We start from the raw sequence: 26,996 nt of genomic DNA, 5'->3' as shown, positions 1-26,996 counted from the left end.
CCTTGCCATAAACTTGTCTTCTATGTCACTCTTTCTTCTACCTCATTAACCCTCATCATTAGGACCTCCAGTTTGGATTGCATCTCATTTAATTGATTTTTAATTTTCGTCTGATCATATCTAAATTCTGCAGTCATGAAGTCTCTTGAATTCTTTATGCTTTTTTCCAGAGCCACCAGTAGCTTTATAACTGTGCTTCTGAATTGGCTTTATGACTCTGAATTGTAATCCAAATTCTATAACTCTGTGGCAGAGAGTACTGTTTCTGATTCTTTATTTTGTGGTGGTTTGTTCTTTCTAGTTATTTTGCTCAGTGCAGAGTGGCTAAATATGAGTGGTACTTGTTGGAAGCACAAACTCCTCTCTGTAGCATTCTAGCTGTTCTCTTTTTAAATCTCAGGTCGAATTTGTAGGTTTTCAGGATAATTTGAAAGTTACCTAGCTAAGTTGGTGGGGACATGTTACTTGAGGATCCTATCCCTCTGCCATCTTGCCCCGCCCCCCTCCATATTACCTCATTTAATGTTTACCGTTCACCATAACTCAATACCATTTGGGAAATGTTCAGCAAAAGTAGGTCAATGTGTGTATTTTTATTTATGAAGTTTTACTTCACTGTAAAACTATAAGTCAAGCCTTTGCAAATTTCTATATATTAAATTAAATACAAGAAGCACTTATTAAAACTCTAAATATAAGAAAGCATATGATTATTTGTCAAAAACCTTACTTAAAACATTTCATCATGCCAATTTTTTGTTGTTGTTGTTAAATCATTCAGTTGTATAAGCAACCCTTGTCCTCCTCAAATAGGCCGGGAAGGTGATGGCTCTGAATAGTACATCTAATTTTTGGTTCACTCTGCATAAGGTAGATATTTGCCTCAAGCTTTCTTGGAAAGCATACTTGTCTCTACCAGGCCCTGCACAACTCACCCATCCCTGGCCATTTTTTCCTTTTTCTGCAAAAATTTCTGGTTTCCAATTTCCTTTCTTTTAGCTTTACTTTATTTTCACCACTGGCTTAGGTTATTTTCTGTATAGATCTGAATTTAAATGCAATCTCTTAAATTCTAATTTTAACATAACTTTCCAAAGATACCCTAGTTATTAACAAGAACCCTGTATTCTTCCCATTGCCCCTACAAATGATCAAATATCCATTTTATAAGGATGTTTGACTTCTGTAACTGAAATTAAGAAAAAACAATATCTGAATCACATCAAAAAGAATAAAATACTTGAGAATGAATTTATCAGAAAGTGTTCAAGACCTCTGAAAACAAAACATTGCTAAAAGAAAATTTAAAATATCTAAAATAAATGGAGAAATATTCTATGTATATATATGCGTTGGAAAGATCAATATCCTGAAGATGACAATTCTCCACAGTTTTATCTATGGGTTCAACACAATCCCTATCAAAACCCAGATTTTTTTTTTTTTTTCCAAAGAGCAAAGCATTCTTAGATATGATACCAAAATAATGGTACATAAAAGAATGTGAATATTAACTGAACTTCATTAAAGACAAAACAAAACTGTTTGGCTTCAAAAGATACCCTTAATAAAAGGTCACAGATTAGGAACAAATATGTGTGAAGCATATATACATGATTTATATATATATATATATATAAATATAATATATATATATCTTTATGTTATGTATATATTTATATGTGATATAAGTCATCAATTACATATATTTTCTTTTTATCTTGAAATAAGCTCACAAAGATTTTCTTCTATATATTCTTCTAGAAGTTTTATAGTTACCTTTACACTTTGGCATATGATCCATTTTTAGTTATGTGTATGATAAAAGTGTCTAAATAATTTTCATGAGAAAATCCAATTTTATCACTACAATTTGTATCCAGTCTATGTGAAGAACTCTTCTAAAGTAATATAAAAAATCCAATTAAAAATTAGTGAAGAAAAAAATGAAAAACTGAATAGACATTTCACTAAAAAAGGTATATGAATGACTAATAAGCACATGAAAAAATGCTCAGCATCAATAGCCATCAGCAAATGCAAATTAAAATAATATGAAATACCACTTTATACCCTTAGGAAGAGCTACAGTTAAAAAAGAAGATAATCAATAGGCAAGGAGATATGGAGAAATCAGAATCTCCATATATTGCTAATGAGAATGTAAATCAGTACAGCCACTTTGAATTATTTTTTAAAAAGTTAAGGGGCACCTAAGTGGCTCAGTCAGTTAAGCATCTGCCTTTGCCTCAGTTCATGATTCCAGGGTCCTAAGATCAAGCCCCGCAGGCAGCATCGAGCTCCCTGCTCATTGGGAAGCCTATTTCTCCCTCTCCCTCTGCCCCTACCTTTCTCTCTCAAATAAGCAAATAAAATATTAAAAATAAAAGTCAACAAACTTATCTTCTGACCTGGCAGTTACACTCCTGGGTGTCTGCATGAAATGAAATCCAAGTCCACACAAAGACTTGTGTTCATAGCTTTATTCATAATAGTAAAAATCTGAAAACCCTGTATCTCCATGAAGTGATAAAGGGATAAATTGTGGTTTATCCAGATAATAGACTACTACTTAGTCATGAAAAGGAACAAAATATTGATATACAGTACACATGAAGGAGCCTCAAAAACATTGAATTAAGTGAAAGAAGTCAGATGCAAAAGACATAATTCATATGAAATGTTCAGAAAAAAAAAACAAATTTAAGCAGATAGTGGTTGCCTGGGGCTGGAGTTAGCACTGAGAATGACTGCAAATAGTAGTACATGGGATCTATTTGGAGTGATAGAACTGGATTGTGGTGACATCTATAAATTTACTGTCAAAAAGTGTGCACTTAATATGGGTAAACTTTATGGTATGTGTATTTTCTCTTGCTGTTGTAACAAATTACTAACAGTTTAGTAGCTTAAAATAATACAAATTAGTTATTTTGAATTTCTGTAGATCTGAAGTCTGGTGAGAGTCTCCATAAGCTAAAATCAAGGTGTTGACATGCTTTATTCCTTTCTGTAGGCTCCACAGAATCCATTTCCTTGTTTTTCCGGGTGTTGTCAGAATTTAATTCCATGCAGCTGTGAGACTGAAGTGCTTGTTTCCCTGCTGGATGTTAGTTATTGGGGCCACCCTTAGCCCTGAGACCCCTCTTGTACATAGACCTCTACATCTTGGAACAAGCGGTGGGCATCAGATCCTTCTCATGCTGCCATACCCTCCTCCCAGAAGTGATCTTTCTTTGATACAGCCAGAAAAGATCCCCAGATTTTAAAGACTCAAATGGTTGGGCCCACAAAGATAATCTCACTATGTCATCAACTTTAATCCAATCTTCAAAGTCTCTTTTCCCATGCAAGGCAACATATTCAAAGAAGATATTAGGTATTGACATATTTGAGGATCCATTATTCTGCCAATAGGACACATTATTTCTTCTTCATTTAGATTTGTTACATTTACATCATTTCTTAAGATCTAATACCCTATGGTAGAATCTAAATAATCCCTTGTAGAACATTATTTTTTTTTTTTTTTTTTTTTTTTTTTTTTTTTTTTTCCTTGTAGAACATTATATCATTGGTGAATAAAGACAATTTAGGTTTTTTTTTTTTTCTTTCTGATCTATTTTTGTTTTTTTATTATTATCTGATTTCATATAACACCACGGCCTTAACTACCTAAGAGCTTTCCTAGGCTCTCAGGCTGAAAATGTCAGAGCCATCCTTTATTCCTTTCCTCAAGCCCCATAAAAGATTCCTCAACAAGTCCTGAGAGCTATACCTAGAAACATATAATAAAAATGACTACTTCAACACTTCAACCTGTGCCACTCTATTCCAAATTCTTGTAAGGTTTTACTTAAGGTTCCACTGATGCCTTAAAGATCTCTCTGCTTCCATCCTTGCCCTGCTCTCCTTGTCCAGTCTGTGTTTCATTTAGTAGTCAGAGGGATCACATAAAATTACCATTAATTCAAGTACTTAATAAAAGTACTCATTAAGGACTATGACTCATTGAGTTCTTGTATGTGTTAGAGGGGTTAACCCACCTACATTTTTAAATAACCCTATAAATATAATTATTTCCCCATATTTACAAGTTAGAGATTAAAGCACTAGAACTTTAGCTTATATAAGGGTAGACAACTAGCAAATCCAGCAGCCAGAATTTGAACATAGGCCAGTTATTCCAAAACCCATAATACTCCTAACTACTATGCTATAGTCAATCTATTATTTTCCAAGTTTAATTGAATATTAAGTTCAATTTTATTGGTTTATTTTTAGTTTTGTCAGAGCCACCAAGTATCAAAAACAGCCACCACTTCCCCATTCTCTCCTCAATGTATATATTTAGAAGAGTAAGGAAAGCCAGGTGGTAGCCAATATCACTGGCCTTGTAGACAGTGCTCTGCTTGCTGGGAAAGGCATCCACCTCCACAAAGAGATAATAGGGAGACTGCAAGATAATCACTGATGTTGTTGCCACAAAGCAACATTGGCATTCTGTTTCCCAGTTGGATTTCTGTTTAGGCAGTGAACTTGCTGACCTTCTCCTGTGCCTTTCTCAGTAGAGAAAATAACCAGAGTGATGGCTGGCTGGCAGTCTAGGAGCCTGCATGCATATCCTCTAGCATCAGGACTGCCAGTGTGGGTGGTAACAGGCAGCTGAGCAGGAGTCAGAACTCCCAGATCAGAGACCTGGGCAGTGGGAAGGACCCAAAAGGCCTCCAAAGAATTGTCACACATGCCGTGCAGGAGCCAGCATGTGAGTGCCTGCCACACAGAAGGTGATGACCAGCAGTATAGGTCAGAGACACAGTGAGAATTGGCAGGAAGGGGCCTAAAACCTAAATGCAGCAATAAGTAAGGACCATTTGTCCTTATTCCTCACCTACTTCCCTCCCTCTCTACCCTCCTAGCATTGGGAAAAAGAAGGGCTAGAACTTTGAAACATGTGGTTCAAATATATGACTGAAAGTGTTTTCTCCCCCCTTCTCCTAGTTAAGGTTTGTTTTTTGTTTTGTTTTGTTGTTGTTGTTGTTTTTAGTTTTTATTCAACTTCCAGTTAACATGTAGTGAATTAGTTTCAGATGTACAATATAGTGAATCAATACTCCCAGATATCACTGTACTTATCACAAGTATACTTCCTTAACCCCCATCACGTATTTCATCTATCCCCTCACCTACCTCCCTTCTGGTAACCGTCAGTTTGCTTTTTTTTTTTTTTTTTTTTAAGATTTTGTTTATTTATTCATGAGAGACACACAGAGAGAGGCCAAGACACAGGCAGAGGGAGAAGCAGGCTCCATGCAGGGAGCCCAATGTGGGACTCGATCCCGGGACTCCAGGACCAGGCCCTGGACTGAAGGTGGTGCTAAACCGCTGAGCCCCTGGGCTGCCCCATTAGTTTGTTCTTTATAGTTAAGGGTCTGTTTCTTGGTTTGACTCTCTCTCCTTTTCCCTGTGCTCATTTGTTTTGTTTCATAAATTCCACATATGAGTGAAATCACATGGTATTTTTCTTTCTTGGACTGACTTATTTCTCTTGGCATTATACTCTCTAGCTTCATCCATGTCTTTGCATATGGCAAGATTTCATTCTTTTTTATGGCTGAGTCATATTCCATTTTGTGTGTGTGTGAACTCTTTTTTTATCCATTCATCAGTCAATGGACACATGGGGTATTTTCATAATTTGGCTATTGTAGATAATGCTGCTATAAACACTGGGGTGCAGGTATCCCTTGACATTAGTATTTTTGTATTCTTTCTTTGGGTAAATGCCTAGAATTGCAATTGCTGGATCATAGGGTAGTTCTATTTTTCACTTTTTTGAGAAATCTCCATACTGTTTCCCACAGTGGCTGTACCAGTTTGCATTCCTACCAACAGTACATGTGGGTTCCCCTTTCTCCACATCCTAGCCAATACCTGTTGTTTCTTGTGTTGTTTATTTCAGCCATTCTGGCACGTGTGAGGTGATAGCTCATTATAGGTTTGATTTGCATTTACCTGATGATCAGTGATGTTGAACATCTTTTTATGTGTCATCTGGATGTCTTCTTTGGAAAAATGTCTATTCATGTCTTCTACCCATTTTAATTGGATTATTCATTTTTGGAGTGTTGAGTTTTATAAGTTTTTATATATTTTAGATACTAACCATTTGTCAGATGTGTCATTTGTAAATACCTTTTCTGATTTCTGCCTTTTAGGTTTGTTGATTATTTCTTTTGCTGCGCAGAAGCTTTTCATTTTGATGTAGTCCAGATAGTTTATTTTTGCTCTTGTTTCCTTTGCCTCAGGAGACATATCTAGAAAGTTGCTATGGCCAGTGTCAAAGAAATTACTGCCTGTGTTCTCTCTTAGGATTTTTATGGTTTTAGGTCTCACATTTAGGTCTTTAATCCATCTTGAATTCATTTTTGTGTGTGGTCTAAGAAGGTGGTCCAGTTTTATTCTTTTGCATATGGTTGTTCCATTTTCCCAATGCCATTTGTTGAAGATAACATCTCTTTTTCCATGGGATTTTCTTTCCTGTTTCATTGAAGATTAATTGACCATATCACTGTGGATTCACTTCTGGCTTTTCTGTTCTATTCCATGGATCCATATGTCTATTTTTGTTCCAGTACCATACTGTTTTGATTACTACAGCTTTTTTAAAAAGATTTTATTTATTTATTCATGAGAGGCAGAGAGAGAAGAGGGATAGGAGAATCAGACTCCACTCAAGGAGCCCAATGTTGGACTTAATTCCAGGACTCTGGGATCCCTGAGCCGAAGGCAGACGCTCAACCACTGAGCCACTCAGGCAACCCGATTACTACAGCTTTATAACAGAACTTGAAGTCCACAACTGTGTTGCCTCCAGCTTTCTTTTTCAGAATTGGTTTGGCTATTCAAGGTCTTTTGTGGTTCTACACAAATTTTTGGATGGTTTGTTATGGCTCTGTGAAAAAATGCTGTTGGTATTTTGATAGGAATTGCGTTAAAGATGTGGATTGCTTTGCGTAGTGTAGACATTTTAACAATATTCTTCCAATTCATGAGCATGGAGTATATCCATTTCTTTGTATGACTGAAAGTTTTAATGTAGATTGGACAGATTTTAATAAAGTATGACCAGAAAGACACCTCTTAGGAACAGAAAGAAATGGATTTTCCAGAACATGGTTTAATCTAGTGACAGATTTAAATAAAAATTTTATGTTTATCCACTATGCTTTGAGAGTTCTTAATTAACTGGTTATAATAGCTTTAAAGCCCTAGGAGATCAGGCTTCTACCTCATTATTTCTGTCCATCCTCTCACTATGTTCCAAATCCAGAACAAATTATTTGCACCCTCAGGACCTTTACACAGCCTATCTACAGGGCTTTCTCTTACCCATCTTTTAAGATACCATTGTCATATTTCCAAATAGTCCTTTTCTGAGCACCTTCTATAAACTTGCCCCTCCCCTGACTCAATGACCATATTGTTTTCACTGCAATAACTTATTTTACTCTTTACATTTCCAATTATAGAACATTCAGAATGGAAGAAAAGCTGTTTTGTTAGCAGCTCTTTTCATGCATCCAAATTGACTGTAGTTTAGGTTTGTCTAGAAACTTGGAAGGAAAAAGTTGGAATTGACTTTTTTCCTCAGGGACAATACGTTTTTAGAAAGTCTCCCACGTGGAAGCTGCACTATTGAAAGGCTTCTACCAGTGACAGTGTTCTTTCAAGGGCTTTATCATTACTCAGTCTCCAAACTAAGCATTCCCATGCCTGAGATCAATATATACTTCCTCCCAAGTTTCAACCCCATTCCTTTCCAATTTATAATATATGAATGACTTCAACACTCACCTCCAAACAAAAAAAATTAAAAATTTTGTTGCTTTTAGCCAGGGTTAAACTGTGACCATGTTATTGGTATATCTGGAGATGAAAAATTCTGTCCCACTGTGAGATTTGACTTCACTATCTGGAAAGATTTACTTTGCTATCTTCTTTCAAAAGTATTGTCAATAAAAATTAAGAACATTAGCTGAAAAAAATTTTTCCACACCTACGTATGGTACAGTTTTCCATAGATCTGTGTGAATGACCTATGCAATTACTTCTGCTCTTTAAGCCATCTGCTTTTAGAAATGTGTTGTTTTCCTTCAGATTTGAAGACAAATGTGACTTTTAAAATACCTCCACTGCTCCATTTTATTAAATAGGATGGGTGGTGAATGTGGCAGTAAGTCTCTTTTAAGATTCACTCCTGCACTGCAAGCTCCTGCAAACATTGTAAATGTGAGTTAACATTCTGGAGACCAAACTGTCTTTCACAGATAGTAGATATGCAGAGTTAAACAGCATGAATCTGCTTGAGGCATAGCCATATTCCTTCAAGCAAGAGGAAGACAGAATCATTATTCTGCTGGCAAAGTGAATACCTAGAAAGGAAGCCTGGTGTGCATATCCATTCCCTAGTAAATACGTTCTTTGTAAACTGATTATTTAACACATCTCTATCTAAAGACCAACCATTCTCATTAAAAACTAAAGAACTATGATTAGTCCCCAAGTTTTATTTAGTTAGAAAATTATTAATACTTAATTCTACCTTTGTTATTAGAGATTCAGAACCAAAGGCAGAAATAGATAATACTATGGAAATGTGTAGCTGTTGCAGCATATATAATATCCAGTAGGAACAGTTAAGATAACAATGAAGGGCATATAAGTAATTATTGGGAATAATATTCCATATAAATTCTAAGGCAGGTCCTGCTCCTTGAGGCTTTGAACGATATTTTACTTGGTGATACTTAGGTTGAATATGAGCAGAAATGTAATAATCATGCTGGTTTATATTTCATGATGTGATTTAAAAGCCATTATCAGAATCATCTTTTCCATCCTCAGAACCACCATGAGAATACTATTATCATCCTGTTGATAGATGTGGAAGCATAAACTCAGAATGGCTCAGTGACCTACCCAAGGTACCATAGCTGATGATGACAGTAATGAGCTCCACCTTTCTTTGTCTAAGATCAGAAATACTACCACTATAGATGATGGTGTATATAATGCCTATGTATTATTTCCAATTGTGTGTTGAACACAGACATGAATAAATAAGATATGAAGGTGAGATGAATAGGATATTAACTACTACTAAGGGAAAAATGCTTTCTTATCACTTCTGGGATACAACATTTATATAATACAATAGAAGCTTATCATGCATTTGTCCCTCCAAGTATTTATTGAGTGCCAACTATGTACTAAGCATAAGTAGTGGCTACTGAGACAAAAAGGAGTTTCTGTGTTCTGGGGTTCATTACCTAATAGAAAAGCATAAGCAATTAGACATCAATATGACAAGTATCATGATAGTGTAAAGATGTGGTTTGTACTTAACCTGCTTGGGAAGGTCAAGAAAAATTCCTTTGAAAGATGAGATAGGGATCCCTGGGTGGCGCAGCAGTTTGGCGCCTGCCTTTGGCCCAGGGCGCGATCCTGGAGACCCGGGATCGGATCCCACGTCGGGCTCCCGGTGCATGGGGCCTGCTTCTCCCTCTGCGACTATCATAAATAAATAAAAATTAAAAAAAAAAAAAAAGAAAGATGAGATAGAAGTCAGGAAGAAGATGTTAATTAGGGGGGTAATAGGCAGATTGCAAGGGAAAGTACCTGGCAGGAGGGATGTCATTTGGAAAACATGGACACGTTCAAAACCATAAAGGGCTGAGATCTTTTAGAAGTATCTTGCCCAGATAGTCCCAAGTAATATACAAATAGATATTTTGCTAGTGCATTTATTTAAAATACATTTGGTACTTAAAAACGAATCATTTGTAGGTTATTTAACAACTTACCAAAGGAAGAATAGTAATGGCAAAGTTCTGTAATCCTTATACTATAATTGGAAATCTTCAAAGACCAACTTTAATTATTAATGCTTAATTATGGAAACGATAGAGAGTATTATGGAAAAGGAAAGTGTATTCAAATTACTGAAATATTCATAAACTTACAACTAATATGTAATTTTTCCATGCACTCTCCATTGAGATGGCATTACCCAACTCTAATATCATCCAAGTCTTAATGAAGTCATTTCTACCCATGGGAATGACATACTTGTAGTTATCTGGACCTTTAGAAGACGGCTAATATGTTTCCTTAAAAGAGGGTTAGTGGTAATCTCTGAGAATCTTCCCTATTTTTTTTTCTTTTTCCCATCATAGCCCATTTTCTACTATTCTCATATACATATGTCCTATACTTAATTCTTTTTCTTCTTATTTTAATTCACTTTCAACTACAGAAGTCTGTGCTTGCCAACCAATATAAAACCAAGATGTGAGAATTCCAGGGAGGATGGTGGAGTAGGATGATCCTAAACTCATCTCAGTACTGGATAAACCTAGATAACACCTAGATCAGTGTAAATAAACTTGAAAATGAATCAAAGGCTGGTAGAACAGAGTCTCCACAGCTAAACATAGAGAAGAGACCACATAGAAAAGTGTAGGAAGGGTGAAGATGTGGTTAGGAACCAAACTGACTCATGGGAGTGTGCATGGGAGGAAGGGATACCACAGGCACAAAGTAGGGAGAGCACACCCCACATCTGACAGTCTGGCATCAGAGACCCACACTGGGAAAACAAATCCTAATACTGAGTTTTGTAAAACAGAGGGGCTTAACTTCTCAAGTTCTTACAATTGGGGCGGCAGGGGTGGGGGTGGTGAGAGGAAGTTAACACCTGAAACTTTAAAATCAGCTCACTCTCTGGGAGACCTAGAGAACTGTAGTAAACTGGTACCCACCCTTAAAAGACAGCACAACAAACAGCCCTGTTGAGATGAAGCATAGAAGCAACAGAAGCAAGTTTGAAAAACACCTGGGATGTATAGAAAGATTTATTTACTAATCTCAAAACTTCTGCTGGCAGGGTAGGATATTTAAGAGACTTCTTTTTTTTTTTTTTTTAATTTAAGAGACTTCTTAAGAACAAAAGAGCTGATGGGTATCATTTCCTTCTCTGAAATCCAGCCTAGATACCTGGACACCTGCGAGAACCAGCTCAGTAACAACACTCTCCACCTAGCTTATAACAGTGTCCCCCACCCCTATCCTTTCCTGCAGATGTGCCCACTCCAAAACACCTCAGCAGTTCTCCAAAGGCTACACATATATACCTGTTAACAGTACACTCCATGCCTGCATTCACCTGCATCAAGCCCCCTCCAATCCAACTTTGCAGAACTCCACCCAAAATGCCACAATAAGCATAACAGTGGGCAAGCAGCCTTGACAGGGGCCAACACTACTCCAAAGTGATTCCTTGCCACAGGGAAAGGGGGAAATAACCAGATACATAATTTATATTGCAGTCACAACAGTGGCATGAGGGTATATATCTGGTATGACTGCAGGACCTACCCACCAATGAAAACTTCTCAGGGGGCAACACAGGAGAATGTCCTGCAGTCCAACCTCCGTGATAGTGAATGTCTGATCTGCCTCAACTCAAGCTCAAGGCAGCTGCAGACTGGCTCATTAACACAATTACAGATGACTATCCTGAGGGCAAACATGGCTCAGATACAACAGTAGGGCACACCCAGCACCTAAAGGAGAAGCCTTTGAAGGGCCAGGTCCTGGTGAATAGGGCCACTACAAAACAGGGGACCACTGGACCTCTTCTTCATAAGGCTACTACTTGCAAGAACAGGAGATGTAACTCAATTTCCTAACACAGAGTTAAACAAATGAAAAGACAGAGGAACATGTCCCAAACAAAAGCACAGGACAAAATCACAGCAAGAGAACTGAAAGAACAGAGATGAGAAAGAGTGGAGGGTCTCACTGAGATCATCAATAGAGAGATAGAAAACATGAAAAATAACCAATGAGAAACAAAGAATGCAATATATGAAATTGAAAATACACTAGCAGAAATAAATCATAGACTAGAGGAAGCAGAAGAACAAATCAGTGACCCGGAGGATGGAGTAATAGAAAGCAATCAAGCTGAACAAAAGAAAGAAAAATTATTTTTTTCCTTTTATTTAAAAAAGGAACTCAGTGACACCATCAAGAATAATAACATTCATATGGTTACTATAGGGAACCAAGAAAAAGAAGAGAGAGAAAAGAGGGGAAGAAATTTTATTTGAGGAAATAATAGCTGCCTAAAAGGAACTCATTTCAGACCTAAAGACACATACAAATTGAAAGTGAAGGCATGAGAAAGCATTTAGCATGCCAAAGGAAGTGAAAAGAAAGCCAAGATAGCAATACTTCTATAAAACTTTGAAAGAAAGGCTACAATAAGAGACAAAGTAGAAGACCACATAATCATAAAGGGAACAATACAACAGGAAAATATAATAATTATAAATATCTATACTGTCAAAGGAGACCCAAATACATAAAGGATCTATTAACAAATATAAAGGACATAATCAATGGTAATACAATAATAGCAGGGGACTTTAATGCCCACTTACATCAATGGATAGATTATCCAAACAGAAAATTATAAGGAATAAGTGGCTTTGGATGACATATTGGACCAGATGGATCCAATAGATATATTTTAAAAATTTCATCCTAAAACAGCAGGATACACATTCTTTTCAAGTGCATATAGAACATTTTCCAGAACAGATCACATATTAGGTCACAAAACAAGTCTAAACAAATTTAAAAAGATTGAAGTCATGCCATGTATCTTTTCCTATGCTATAAAACTAAAAATCAACCACAAGAAAAAACATGGAAAGAACACAGAGATTAAATAACATAGAGATAAATTAAATAACATGCTACAAAACAATGAATTGGTCCAACAAGAAATGAAAGAGGAAATGAAAAATGAAAACCCAACATTCCAAAATTTATGAGATATAGCAAAAGCTGTTCTAAGAGGGAATGTTATATGAATACATGCCTACTTCAAAAGGCAATACAAATTTCAAATGGACAACCTAACCTTACATCTGAATGGTCTAGAAAAAGAAGAATAAACCCAGTTGAAGGAAGGAAATACTAAAGATTAGGGCAGAAATAGATATAAATGAAATAGAAACTAAAAACATAACAGATGAATGAACAATGAGCTGGTTCTTTGAAAAGATCAGAACAATTTATGAAATTTTAGCCAGTTATAAAAACAGAGAGAGAGAGGACTCAAAAACAGAAATGAGAAGAAACTAACACCACAGAAACACAAAGTATTATAAGAGAATATGATGAAAAATTGTATGCCAACAAATTGGACAACCTAGAAGAAATGGAGAAATTCCTGGAAACATATAACTTCCCAAAATTGAATCAAGAAGAAATAGAAAATTTGAACAGACCAGTCACCAGCAAGAAATTGAATTAGTAATCCCAAAGTACCGAACAAACAGAAGTCCAGGACTAGATGGCTTCACAAGCAAATTCTAGGAAACATTTAAAGAAGAGTTAGTATCTACCCTTCTCAAACTCTTCCAAAACTTAGAATAGGAAGGAGAGTTTCCAAATTCATTCTATGAAAGCAATGTTACCCTGACATCAAAACTAGATAAGGACACTACAAAAATACAATTATAGGCCAATACCTCTGATGAACATAGACGCAAAAATCCTCAACAAAATATTAGCAAACTGAATCCAACAATACATGTAAAAAAATCATTCACCATGATCATGTCGAATTTATTTCTGGGATGCTGCAATATTCTTGAATCAATCCATGTGATACATCACATCAACATGGGAAAGGACAAAACCATATAATTATTTCAATAGATATAGAAAAAGCTTTTCACAAAGTACAGCATCCATTCATGATAAAAATCCTCAACAAAATAGGACTAAGGGAACATACCTCAACATAATAAAAACCATATATAGAAAAATCCTAGATAACATCATACTCCTTGGTGGAAAACTGAGAGTTTTTCCCCGAAGATCAGGAACAAGACAAGAATATCCACTCACACCACTTATTCATCATAGTACTAGAAGTCCAATCACAGTAATCAGATAAGAAAAGGAAACAAAAGACATCCACATGGCTATGGAAGAAATAAAACTGTCACTATTTGCAGATGACATAATATATAGAACATCCTAAGGAATTAACAAAAAAAAATACTAGAACTATTAAATGATTTTATAAGATCATAGGATACAAAATTAACACTTAGAAATTCACTGAATTTCTATACAATAATAAAGTAGCAGAAAGGAAATTAAGAAAACTGTTCCATTTACAATCTCACCAAAGATAATAGGAATAAACTTAACCAAGGATGTAAAAGACCTGTACTCTGAAAACCATAAAACATTGAGGAGAGAAATTAAAGATGCCTTAATAAACTGAAAAGATATTCCATGCTCATGTATTGAGAGAAAAATATTGTTACAATGTCTATATGACTCACAGTGATGTACAGATTTAATGCAATCCCTATCAAAATACCACCAGCATTTTTTACAAAACTAGGGTAATCCTAAAATGTATATGGAACCACAAAAGACCCTGAATAGCCAAAGCAATTTTGAAAAAAGAACAAAACTAGAGGTATGACAATGCCAGATTTCAAGATATTCTATAAAGCTCTAGTAATCAAAACTGTATGGCACTGACACAAAAATAGACACATAGATCAATAGTACAGAATAGAGAATCCAGGAATTAAACCACATTTGTATGACCAATTAGTCTATGACATAAGAGGCAGGATATGCAATGGCAAAAAGAGTGTCTCTTCAACAAATGGTGATGGGAAAACTGGACAGCCATATGCAAAAGAATGAAACTGGACCACTTAAACCATTCACAAAAATAAACTAAAAATAGATTAAAAACCTCAATATGAGACTTGAAACCATGAAAATCTCAGAAGAGAGCACAGGCAATAATTTCTCTGACACCAGTCAAGCAACATTTTTCCAGATGTGTCTCCAGAGGCAAGGAAAGGAAAAGGAAAAATAAACTATTGGGACTATCTCAAAATAAAAATTTTCTGTACAATGAAGGAAACAACCAACAAAACTAAAAGATGGCATGTGTAATGGGAGAAGATATTTGCAAATGAACTATGGGATAAAGGGCTAGTGTCAAAGCTATATAAAGAACTTATAAAACTCACCCCCCCAAAAAATAAATAATCCAAATAACAATGGGCAGAAGACATGAATAGACATTTCTCTAAAGAAGATATACAGATGGTCAACAGACATATGTAAACATGCTGAACATCACTCATCATCAGGGATATGTCAATGACAAGCACAATGTGATATTACTTCACACGTGTCAGAATGGCTAAAATCAAAAGCACAAGAAACAATAGATGTTGGTAAGGTTGTGGAGAAAATGGAACCCTCATGCACATTTGGGGAGAATGCAAACAGGTACAGCTACTGTGGAAAACTGTATTGAGGTTCCTCAAAAATTAAAAATAGAACAGCCCTATGACCTAGCTATCACACTACTGGGTATTTAACCAAAGAATATTAAAATCTAATTCAAAAGGATATATGCATCCTTATGTTCATTGTATCTTTATTTACAACAGCCACATTATGGAAACAGCCCAAGTGTCCACCGGAGAACAAATGGATAAAGAAGAGGTGGTATACATATTCAATGGAATATTACTCAGCCATTAAAAATACTGAAATCTTGCCATTTAGTACAAAATGGATGAATCTATAGGGTATAATGCAAAGTGAAATAAGTAAGTCTAGAGAAAGACAAATGCCATATGATTTCACTCATATGTGGAATATGAGAAACAAAACAACGGAAAAAAAGAGAAAAGCCAAGAAAACTATAAAGCACAAGCCTATGATTACCAGAGGGTAGGTAGGTTGAGCACAGGAGAAAGAGGTAAAGGGTATGACATGTATACTTACTGTAATAAGCATTGAGTAATGTATATGAGTGTTGCACTATATTGTAAACCTGAAACTAATATAACCCTGTGTGTTAATTTTGGTAGAATTAAAAAAATAAATAAACAACCTAAGATCTGAGTCTTAATGTAGTCAATTTGTGATTGTCCATTAAGTGTTTAGAGATCCAAGGAGTAAGTCTTTTCTAGGCATCAAGCTCAAAACCAGAGGACACAGCCTCATATAGAAAGACCTGGGCTTGGAAAGATAGAGTTAAATTTGATGTGGGTAGCAGAGTTTGGTTCTAGATAAATGCATTATGCACTGTCAATAAGAAGATGTAGGATATATTCTAATTATTTTGCTGAAATACTGTAAAATGAGTATAAGCCACTTTCTCTCCAACATTTAAGATCCAGTGTACCTTCTCATGTACTTTTGTAATTACCTAACTTCCCTAACTCCTATACAAATTGTTTTCTGAGGTAGGAATTGAACAATTATAAAAAATGGGCCAAATCTAGTGCACTATCTTTTTCTGTGAATACTCTGTTCATTATCTGTGGTACTTTTGTGAGTTGAGTAGTTATAACACAGAATTTTTGGCCCACAGAGTATAAAATATTTATTATCTGGCCCTTTATTCAAAACGTGTGTATGTTCTAAAGAACTCATAATTATTACATATCATCTCATATTTACTTTTTATATGGTTTGTATTTCTCCTTTGAAAGTGTTAGTATTTTATAAATAGGTGTCATGTATTGTATGACTGGGTATCCCTTAACAATACCAAATAAAGTAGGCTTTAGACAATATATATACAAATTCCAGGAGTTTACAGATTTCTTATTCATTGTTGTATACTCCATCCCTTGTACTGTGTCATGTACATGGTAGATGCACAACAAAAATGTAAGTAAATGAATGGATGGTGGTTGTTGGTTGAAAGGCTTGTAAGATGTCTGAAATATCTTGATTTTAAGGACAACATCCCCAAACATTAATTGCAAAAAATCCAGTCCTATGTGTAAACTGTACATTAATATATGACACAATCATCTCATCAGCTTCAAATTTGGAGTCGAGGTGTGGGTCATTCAACCAGTAAGTCATGCTCTATTGTTCTTGGTGATAACTGGATGCACATAAATGGGCTTTCAGATATAGCGTATTTCCTCTAAACGGTAAAAATTCTTCAGTATATTTTTCTCACAACATAATGCTTATTCTTTCAGACAACAACTTTAAGCCTTAGCACCAACTTAAGACTAATTTAATCTCTAAAAATGCACAAAACCCTCCAGGAGAGGACTTAGAAAAGTACTGCAGACTCTTTTTACTTCTTAATTGTTCTTTCATTTTTTATTACCTTACTTTAGCTCATGCCATTCTTTTTCTCATGCTGATTTACAGGATTTGAAAAGGAAGCTACAAGAACATATTCTGAAAGCTGGAAATGTGGAACCTGCTGATTTTATAGAAGAAAAATCAAAACATTTAGATATCTGTCTGTTTACATGTTTAAGGGAGTGCATGTCAAAATAAAAGTAAGTCCGGCACTCTCAGAACTATGTCTCTGTTTCTTTGGTTTCCTAATATTATTTGGGGAAAAAATACTTTTTTGAAACTTATAGGACAAGATAGATTCTCTGATGTTATTGTTTAGTATCAGTCTACAACTAGACAGCACCATGATGCTATAGTGTGGTGGTAGGACATTTGCTAAAGGGCTACTAATATCTGTACTCCTCCTTCCCAGCCCACATGCATTGGCCCACTTCAGCTTATCACCTAGCAGCTGTTTCAGCATCCTGCTGTCATCCATCCTCCACATGTATCCAGCCCAGTGGAGCTACATTAAAGTGAGCAGAGCTTCACTGCAGAAAGATTGGCTGCTTGCCAGGAGTTTTTTATTAGTGATCCTTCCTTACTGCTCATGTTTCATAGGCTCTTGGGTGACACTGAATCGAGTTTTCAAGAAATTCGATAGAGAGTTGTGTGGCGAGCCCACGTCTCACTGCCTCCACCCTGTAGACCTCAAGCTTAACTGATGACAAGCATGTGCCCTGCACAAAGAAACATATACAGATATTCTGTTATATCAAATTCTGCGCACTAAAATGACTTGGCAAGGGTAATAATGATGAATGTGCCTGCTTAGCAGAAGAAAAACATCTCATCACAATTCTGGATGATATTATGTTAAATTACTATAATACTGAGATTTACTAGTGTCCAAGAAAAACTAGAAGTATTAGGACCTGCCCTCTCCTTGTCAAACAAACTGCTATTTTTCCAGTCCTTCATTTTAATTTCCAAGAAATCTGCATCTCAGTAGAGCTTAACCTTATATAAAAGTTTAAACTTTTCAACAAAATTAGAAAAAGCTTGGCAGACTACAAAATTAAACAGAAATATATTCTGAATTCATTTCTCATTTTTCATACAAATGAAAATGAGGATCAAATAAGCAGACACAGAAGCTTTGAAGTACATTATTTCTCTAAATTTTGAACCTGTAGGGAATAAAGATGCATAAATGGAGACTATAATCTCGTTTTGTAATCTAGCTTGCCATGTAGTCACCTTAAAGTTTGCATTAAATGACAGGATTTAAATAAAGTTAAATACGAAAAATATATTGGCATTATCTACTCTAACGTTCATATATTTTAAATGAGGGGAAAAAAGGTAAGCAATGTACTAATGTCACACGTTTAGTAGCAGACTTGAGTTACAACTCTCATTCTGCCTACCACTGATGGGGCGTGTTCTTTTGTTTGAGACAGAAAAATCCTCACTTTCACTTTCCATCATCCAACCCCCTCCTCAAAAGAGAAAACTTTTCTGTTTTTCAATACAATGCTATATTCACTCTGCATTGAGGAGCTTTACTTTACATAAACTAGAGGAAAGAGCCTGTGAGTTTTACTTTTCTATGGTTAGATAATTCAGCAAACCCTACGTAAGACTTGACTGAGTCCCAGAAGAAACCACCTGCTTTCATGCTGTCCTTGAAGAGTAATATACAAATGTTGTGAAACGCACCTGGTGAAAGAAAAAAAAAAAAACAGTTTTATATATATTTACATACTTACAAAACCTGCGTCATATGTATGCACGTATTGCTATATAGACATAGGTAGCTATGTGGCTAGAAATATAGGCAGTATCATTTTTAATGGAGAATTAGAAGTTTTGCCAATAAAGGCAAGAACACTTAAAGGAATTCTGATATCAAAAATACATTACATTTTTGGGAGTAATTATTTGACACATTTAGACGAGAGAAAAAAATCAAAGTTACAGATACTTTAAGTGATGGAATTTTCCCTTAAAATATGCATAAATAAATTGAAAAATTATTATGGAATATAATTTTAGTTAATTGCCTGAGTAAAAAATAAGAGGTACACGCACACACACAAATTTATACATCTAGAAAGCATAAAGAAAATAGCCCATTTATGACAGTAACGGAATAAGATGAATTTTCTTTGGAAAATCTTAACAGTAAAAGTAGAAGAGATAAGCTAAAATGAAATGGGAGACTTAAAAGAGTAGTTGAATAGAAGGCCATCCATTTTCCTTGACTCTGTATTATAAAGATGTAAGTTTTCCATAAGTGAATCATAAATTTAATGCATTAATAAAAGTATGCCAAGGTGATTTTTATTTGGAACAAAGAAAGCTAATTATAGGGTTTACTTGTAATAAAATCTTTCAAGAATTGCCAGGAAGTTTCTTTAAAAGAAGAATATTGGGTAGGAACTAGCCCTGTAAGAGATTTCAATATGTATATAGTTTTAGAGACCAAAGCAACTGAGTACTTATGCAAATAAATACAAAGAGATGGAGTGGAATAGCAGGGAGGACTCAGGAACAAATGCCCAAACAGAAATTTAGTTTATAATAAAGGTAATATTCAATTTCTGAAGAAATAATTCATTCTTACATAGAAATGGGAACATTTGCCAGTCACGTGAAAAAAAAATACAATAAATATGAATTTATTTAAATCTATATCACTCCTTAGTACAAAATAAACATGAGGTGGGCATGAGGTGGGTAAAATAGTTAAATGAAAAAAATTAAATGGTAAAAATATCATAAAATTGGAAGGTATCTTTCATAATATGATAGTGGATGAATCTTTGCAAATATAATGCAGAATTAAGAAGAAATCTTAAAGTAAGATAATGGACTACACAGCATTTTTAAGATTCTTGTATGAAAAATGTTATCCAGATTAAAAGTCAGTGACACACGAAAGATATTGAGCCATTTGACAGACAAAATATAACTCTTAATTTACTATGAGCCATTAGAAAGCAATGAAAATCTGTGAAAATTCCTATAGAAAAATGGGCAAAGGTTAGACAAAGATAGTTTATACAAAAATAAATGCAAAAGACTTAAGCATATGAAAAATGCTGTATAAAAATTCTACTATATAAAAAAAATTCTACTATAGTAAAATTGATTCAAAATTGAAACTGAGACATGATTCTTCAGCTATCACAATTGCAAAGTATGAAAGGTTGATTAAACACTGTGTTCATGATGGAATGGGGGCACGTGGGCTCACATAATGAAAATCTGTTTTTTTTAAGTAGGCAGATAAGTCACATATAACATTTGATATTCATTTCATTTTTAGAATTGTATCCTGCAGGAGTTTTCACACTTAAGCACAAGGTATTTCCATAAGGATATTTATATCAATATTATTTATGGTAGCAAAATATTGAAAACAATGTAAATAGGTGAAGAGATTATTAGTTAAATAAATTACATATAATTATATAATGGATTAATGCTATTATGGCCATTAGAAATTAAAAATATCTACAAAAACTGTTATCAGTGACAACCAAGATACATAATTCAGGAAAAATGCAAGTTCTAAGAGAGCGTATACATTATGAAAGCATTTAGATATTCAGAGATACATCTGAAATGATCATTGTTGACTGGATATTTCTGCAAAAGACTAGGGATAAAGAGAGAGTATTAAAGGGAAACACATTCTTTGCTCACCACTTGTATTTATGAATCTATCACTCTGTGCATATATAACACCTCCTAATAAAAATAATATAGACAAATGTAAGACCTCAATGATGGAAAAGGCACTGTAAGGAAATAGTTGTGCTGTCTAATCCCTTGGACTTCACTGAATGTTTTTATTTATTTATTTTTATTTATTATTCATGATAGACACAGAGAGGGAGAGAGAGAGGCAGAGACACAGGCAGAGGGAGAAGCAGGCTCCATGCAGGGAGCCTGATGTGGGACTCAATTCCGGGGCTCCAGGATCATGCCCTGGGCTGAAGGCAGGTGCCAAACCGCTGAGCCACCCAGGGATCCCCCTACTGAGTGGTTTTTAAACCTTGAGGTATGAATGCTTATCTGTATATGAATGAGTTCTATGAAAGAGCTAAGTATATTGACATTTGCTTGGAAGTATAGTATGAAACAGCTTGTGTGAAGAGGATAAGAGAAAAAAGCAACCTAATGAACACAAACTGCTATTTTAAAAAAATATGCAATGGATGGTTTACCACATTTTTCCACCTGTACTCAGGATACATTTTCAGTATTATAGAGGAAAATTCTTTCGTTCATTCAGGGGGAAGCATGACCCACCACATTCCAACCTTGGAGAATTATATAACACATTTGGAATCAACACACTGGAAAATGTGGGTGCATGATTTATTGACCTAAAACTTGATAAAAGTGGATTAGCTAAAATATGATATTCTGATGTGTTTTGGCTGACCACATTCCATGTATGATAAATGATGTCAATAAGCAGAAGTCAAGCCATTTTTCAAAGTACAACCTAATAGACTTCGAATAATTACATATTATTTCTGCATGGGACTTCACAAGTTTAAAATACTTTCGTATATTGCTTTAATTTGCTCTGAACAACTTAAGCATAAAAAGGAAGCCAGAGCAAATATTTCTTGGCTCAATTTGTAACTGGAAATGTGAGTCTTATTAGGGTTGTTGATGTTCAAAGTTTATTTGACTGGTAAGTGGCAGATCTTAAATGAATTCCCAGGTTTTGAAAATCTTACTTCAGTTTTGTTCTTTTTTTTTTTTCTTACTTCAGTTTTTAGAAACACATTACTTCTTAGGAAATACAGAAAAAAAGAAAAACTCTGGCAGCCTGATACAGGGACATTCATAGGCCCATAAAGTTTCACTGACAGTGCGTTGGTGATAAGACATCACTAGTCCTTGCTAGTACACAGAAGGGCAATTAAAAAAAAATCCACACATGTAATGCTATTAAGAATGCCAAAAATGCAAATATTTTGCATTAACATGACAATAAAAGAGATTAGTCTCCTACATTTTCATATGTTAACTCTCTGTAGGATTGGTATAATGTATTAATGTTAGCTTCTATCCCTTTTAGTGTTTGTTTTTATATGAAACGTAACTGTAAGAATCTTAATAATGTAATCTTCACTTATAATAATCTTTTAGAATCTATATCAGTGTACTAAATTACTTATGCATTTTTAGCAGATAGTATCTAAACTGAATTGATAAATATAAGCCACTGCTCCGAACTGAATTGATAAATATAAGCCACTACTTATACTGAAGTATTTAGAAATGCTTGGCTACTTATTAAGTATAAGGTCCTTTGAAACTACTCTGAAAAATACAATGAAATAGTGACTATGATTTATCTTCTATTTATCATCACAAATCTGTTTGAGATCAGACATGTTGTTTTCTTAACACAAATAGTGACAGTGAAAGCATCATCTTAGAGTAGATAACAAAACTTGGACAAATGTATTCAATGTGAAATCAGAGGGAGTCAGTGTTAAACAAATCTGAAAATGCATATGCATATATACAAATAATAACCATCTTTACTGACTAATTACTAAAGTAGGGTCCAGATTGCATAAAACCTGGTACCTCAAGAGACTTTTTTCGTATAGTTGTTATATTTTCTGTCTTGGCCATTTAGAGACATTATTTAGTGACATGTCCTGGGTATTACCAAGCAATTCCATGATTAATTCACATGGTTGAGAATATACCTCCAGTGGTTTGTTGTAAAGAGACATCTGACCAACAGAAGAAATGGAGTCTCAAATCCAGTCTTCATCTAGATTGCCAAGTCATGGCTCCTATGTGATAGGACATAGAGTTTGTCAACCTAGAGAAAGGAGTTTCTTTTTTAAATCAGTGAAAGGAGTGTCCTTTTCTTTTTGTTTGTTTGTTTTTGTAATTTATAGAAAAGCAGTTACTATTTGGTTGAGATATCAGTAAAATTGAGAGCCAATGAAAATACCTAGAGATAGCTTTTTTTTTTTAAATCATAGTAAGATTTATGCAGAAGCAAAAACATTTTTACTATATAAAAGCAAAAATCACCCCGAATTATGTAAAAACCAAGCACATTTTTCCAGGCAGAGATGTAGTTAAAAACTAAAGTTGAACTGAAACTGTCAATTGTCTTCGAAGCATGGACCTATGTAAATTTAGCTTTGTAAGAGTTAAATCTACCTTAGGTGTGCAAACTAGCCTTAATCATAGAGAACACACAGAACTTGTTAACCAGAATCATTAAGTAGAAACATTCAATAATATATATAAAGAATCATAAAAAAATCAGAACAATATATTACTCTGTTATTTCCCTCTTTGAGAAAATGTAGCAATATAACAGACTGATGGCAAATATTTGACTGTATCAACACCTGTATTATTTGAAGACTAAGCATGATAAAGAATAGGAAACAAAAGAGCATAGAGAGTACATCTGAGGAAGAATGACATGGTCTGATGGAAAGGGGATGTTGCTGGAAGTCTAGATAAAATGCTGTTTCTGGTGCTGCTAACAGTGGTCTGCCTGTGAAGTCTCTGCTTCACTGATCTTGAATGCATTAATTGTACAAGAAAGGGGCTAGATTAGACAACTTGTAAGGAACTCTTTAATCCTGGAAATCTAGGATTTGAAGAAGATGGCAATTATGACAATAAAGGCGGTATCACTGGCTGCCTTAGAAAGTTAAGAGTGAAGAGATAAGCAACCATCCTCACAGAGAAGGCAGAAAATAGGTCTTCCCTTTGAGAGAAGATTGAAGAAGTGAAGATTCTTCACTGTACATCAAAGCCCTTGGGGGCATGCAAGTACTGAAAACAGAAAGAACGTAAGTTGGAAAGTCAGAGAGAACTATCTGAATTTGGTTCTTCCACTCACCACTGTTGGATATACAGCAAGTTATTGATCATTTCAGAGCCTTAATTTCCTCATAGATATTAGGAATATAATACCTCATCTTGCAGAATGGTTGGACTAAAATAGACAGTATTGGCCAACACAGGCTTTCCATTTTGCTCAAATAGAAAGCAAACTTCTTGAGAGCAGAGACTAACATAAATATCTACATAGCTCTAATACATTGACAAATAATTGGTATACTGTAGTTGCTTTATAAGTATTATGTTCATTGTATTATCAATTATGAAATTAGCAACAAGTGATCCAAGGATAAACTGTCATCAGGAGTTGTTTTCAAAGGACAACTGATGTAATCACAATCTCTTTTAGATGGCATACAACACACTAACATCAGCTTCTGCACAATACTTACAGCAGTGGCTAAGCTTTGAGGATTATAGTTATCACCTTGACAGTGAAGTGAGGTTTAAATTATATTTAGCTTTCTGTTTCAGGGCTGAGGGAACAGTCTCATATTTTAAAAATGTGTCCTTTTTAAAACACAAGGACAAACCCTAGTGATTAAAATACCAACTCTTTGCTATTTAGAAAATTTGACTGACTTCTTTTTTAGGGAAGGTTACAAATATAGAAGCTTATAATTCTATAATATAGAGTACTGAGCACAATCTCATTGACAAACAAACTCTCCTCAAAAGTGGAACATAGACATAGCATTCATAAATGTGCTAATTATACCTTTTTGCTTACACAGCCATTGAGTAAAATACATAGTAACTATTGTACACTTATAGGTTGATCTACTTATAAGAATATAATCAAGCATACCAAGCTTCAGCTCTTTACAAACATTTTGACTTATTAAAATACAAATATAAGATGAATTTACAGGTTAACTGAGGTATATAATACTATTAGAAATTACTCTTAAGACCTACATTACACATTTTTAAAAGATTAGTGGGGAAGTTAAGTTTGGAAGGCTTATTTGTATATATATGTTCAATGAATGTGAGTTTGTGTATCAGTTCTACTTATTTCAAAACAAACATAATTTGAACACACTAAAATTTTATCTTTTGGGAGAAATGGACACCTTATTGATTTTAATTGACCAAAATAACTCATCCAACTCTTTTAGAACATGGGAAATTTCTGCAAACCTTGGCTAAACAATTAATAACTTTAGTATTTTCCACAATTTTTAAGGATTTTTTCTTTATTCTATTCACCTTTAAATCTAGTCATGTCCTTTCAGACTTTTATATATCTTAAGTTCCATACTATATATCACATCCTGTGTATAATGTAATCCTATTTCCCTGAAAAGGAATAATATGTTTTGTTTGATTTTGAAGTTGATATGATTCCTAGGATTGAGAGATTATAAATTCCAAGAATAGTTGGTCTAAGAAATTTCCTATGAAATCCTCATAAATTTGCATGTGAATTAGTTGTTCATAATTGAGTCTCAATTGCCTTATTCTTTATAGTGAAGGAGGGAAAATAGAAGTAATGGCAAAAAGAGATAAATATATAATCATACATAGAAATGAAACAACTCATCCAGTAATTGATTTAAAAAATAATAAAAAATCAGTAAAGGTATAACGCTATCCTACAACTTCCCATATTGATTTATAAAACCCTACACCCAACAACTGTACAATAAGCATTATTCTCCTGTGGACATGGAATATTATTCAAGACAGAATGTATATGTATCCTTACAACAATTCTAAACAAATTTAAAAGAATTCAAATCATACAAAATTTATTCTGTGACAACAGCAGAATTCAATTAGAAATCAATAGCAGTAAGACATCCAAAAAATTCCCACCAATTTTGGGAATTAACACACTTCTAAACAAATAAAACAAATTTTAAAAAGTCAATAGATACTAAAAGATTTAAGTTTTAATGAAAGCACATCATAACATTTTTTAAAGATTTTATTTATTTATTCATGAGAGACACAGAGAGGAGGCAGAGACACAGGCAGAGGGAGAAGCAGGCTCCATGCAGGGAGCCCGACGAGGGACTCGATCCCAGGTCCCCAGGATCACACCCTGGGCTGAAGGCGGCGCTAAACCACTGAGCCACCAGGGCTGCCCACATCATAACATTTTGAAATATAATTAAAACAGTTCTTATAGGGAATCTTATAGCTTTAAAAGCGTGTAGGAAAAAAAAAATCAGTGATCTAAGATTCCTCTTTAAGATCAGAAAAAGATGGGATCCCTGAGTGGCTCAGTGGTTTAGCACCTGCCATTGGCTCAGGGAGTGATCCTGTAGTCCCGGGATCGAGTCCTACATCAGGCTCCCTGCATGGAGCCTGCTTCTCCCTCTGGCTGTGTGTCTGCCTCTCTCTCTCTCTCTCTCTCTCTCAAAAAAATAAATAAATAAAATCTTAAAAAAAAAGAAATCAGAAAAACAGAGGTACTTAAAATTTAGAAATCAGAAATAATAAAAATGCATGGAAATTAACAATATAGGCAATAGATTTAGAATAAGTTCTGTTGTCAAAACTGATTATGTGAATAAAGCAAATTATTCTCAAACTTCTAGCAAAATATATAAAGAAAAAATAGTGAAAAAGCAAAAACTACTAATATCAATGATGAAATAAAAGATAGTATAAATTCTATAGACATAATTAGGGAATATTAAGGAAAAATTTACATCAATAAATTAGACAAATGAAATAGAGAAAGTTCTTGGAAAATATAATATGCCAAAATTGGTATAAATAGAAAGAAACACCTTAATATTATATCTGTTAATGATACTGAATTCATATTCAAATATCTTTCCACAAAAATTCCAGGACCGAAATTCTAAGTGAATTTTGTCAATAATTTTTAGAATAAATAT

At 34.5% G+C, this 26,996-nt stretch overlaps 1 long non-coding RNA gene across 8 annotated transcripts in view; it reads right to left on the bottom strand.

Moving 5' to 3' along the window:
• Nucleotides 1–26,996, bottom strand: part of LOC118351967 (uncharacterized) — an 839,933-nt gene that overhangs the window by 34,579 nt on the left and 778,358 nt on the right. For all 8 annotated transcript variants that reach the window (XR_007404911.1, XR_007404914.1, XR_007404913.1 and 5 more), the window contains one exon: nt 9,410–9,573. This is a non-coding gene — a long non-coding RNA (uncharacterized LOC118351967). The remainder of the gene's footprint in view (nt 1–9,409; nt 9,574–26,996) is intronic.

Source organism: Canis lupus, chromosome 22, assembly GCF_003254725.2.
Source record: "Canis lupus dingo isolate Sandy chromosome 22, ASM325472v2, whole genome shotgun sequence".
Lineage (NCBI taxonomy): Eukaryota > Metazoa > Chordata > Mammalia > Carnivora > Canidae > Canis > Canis lupus.
Note: the sequence above shows the minus strand (reverse complement) of the source record. Positions and strands in the feature narration are given on the sequence as shown.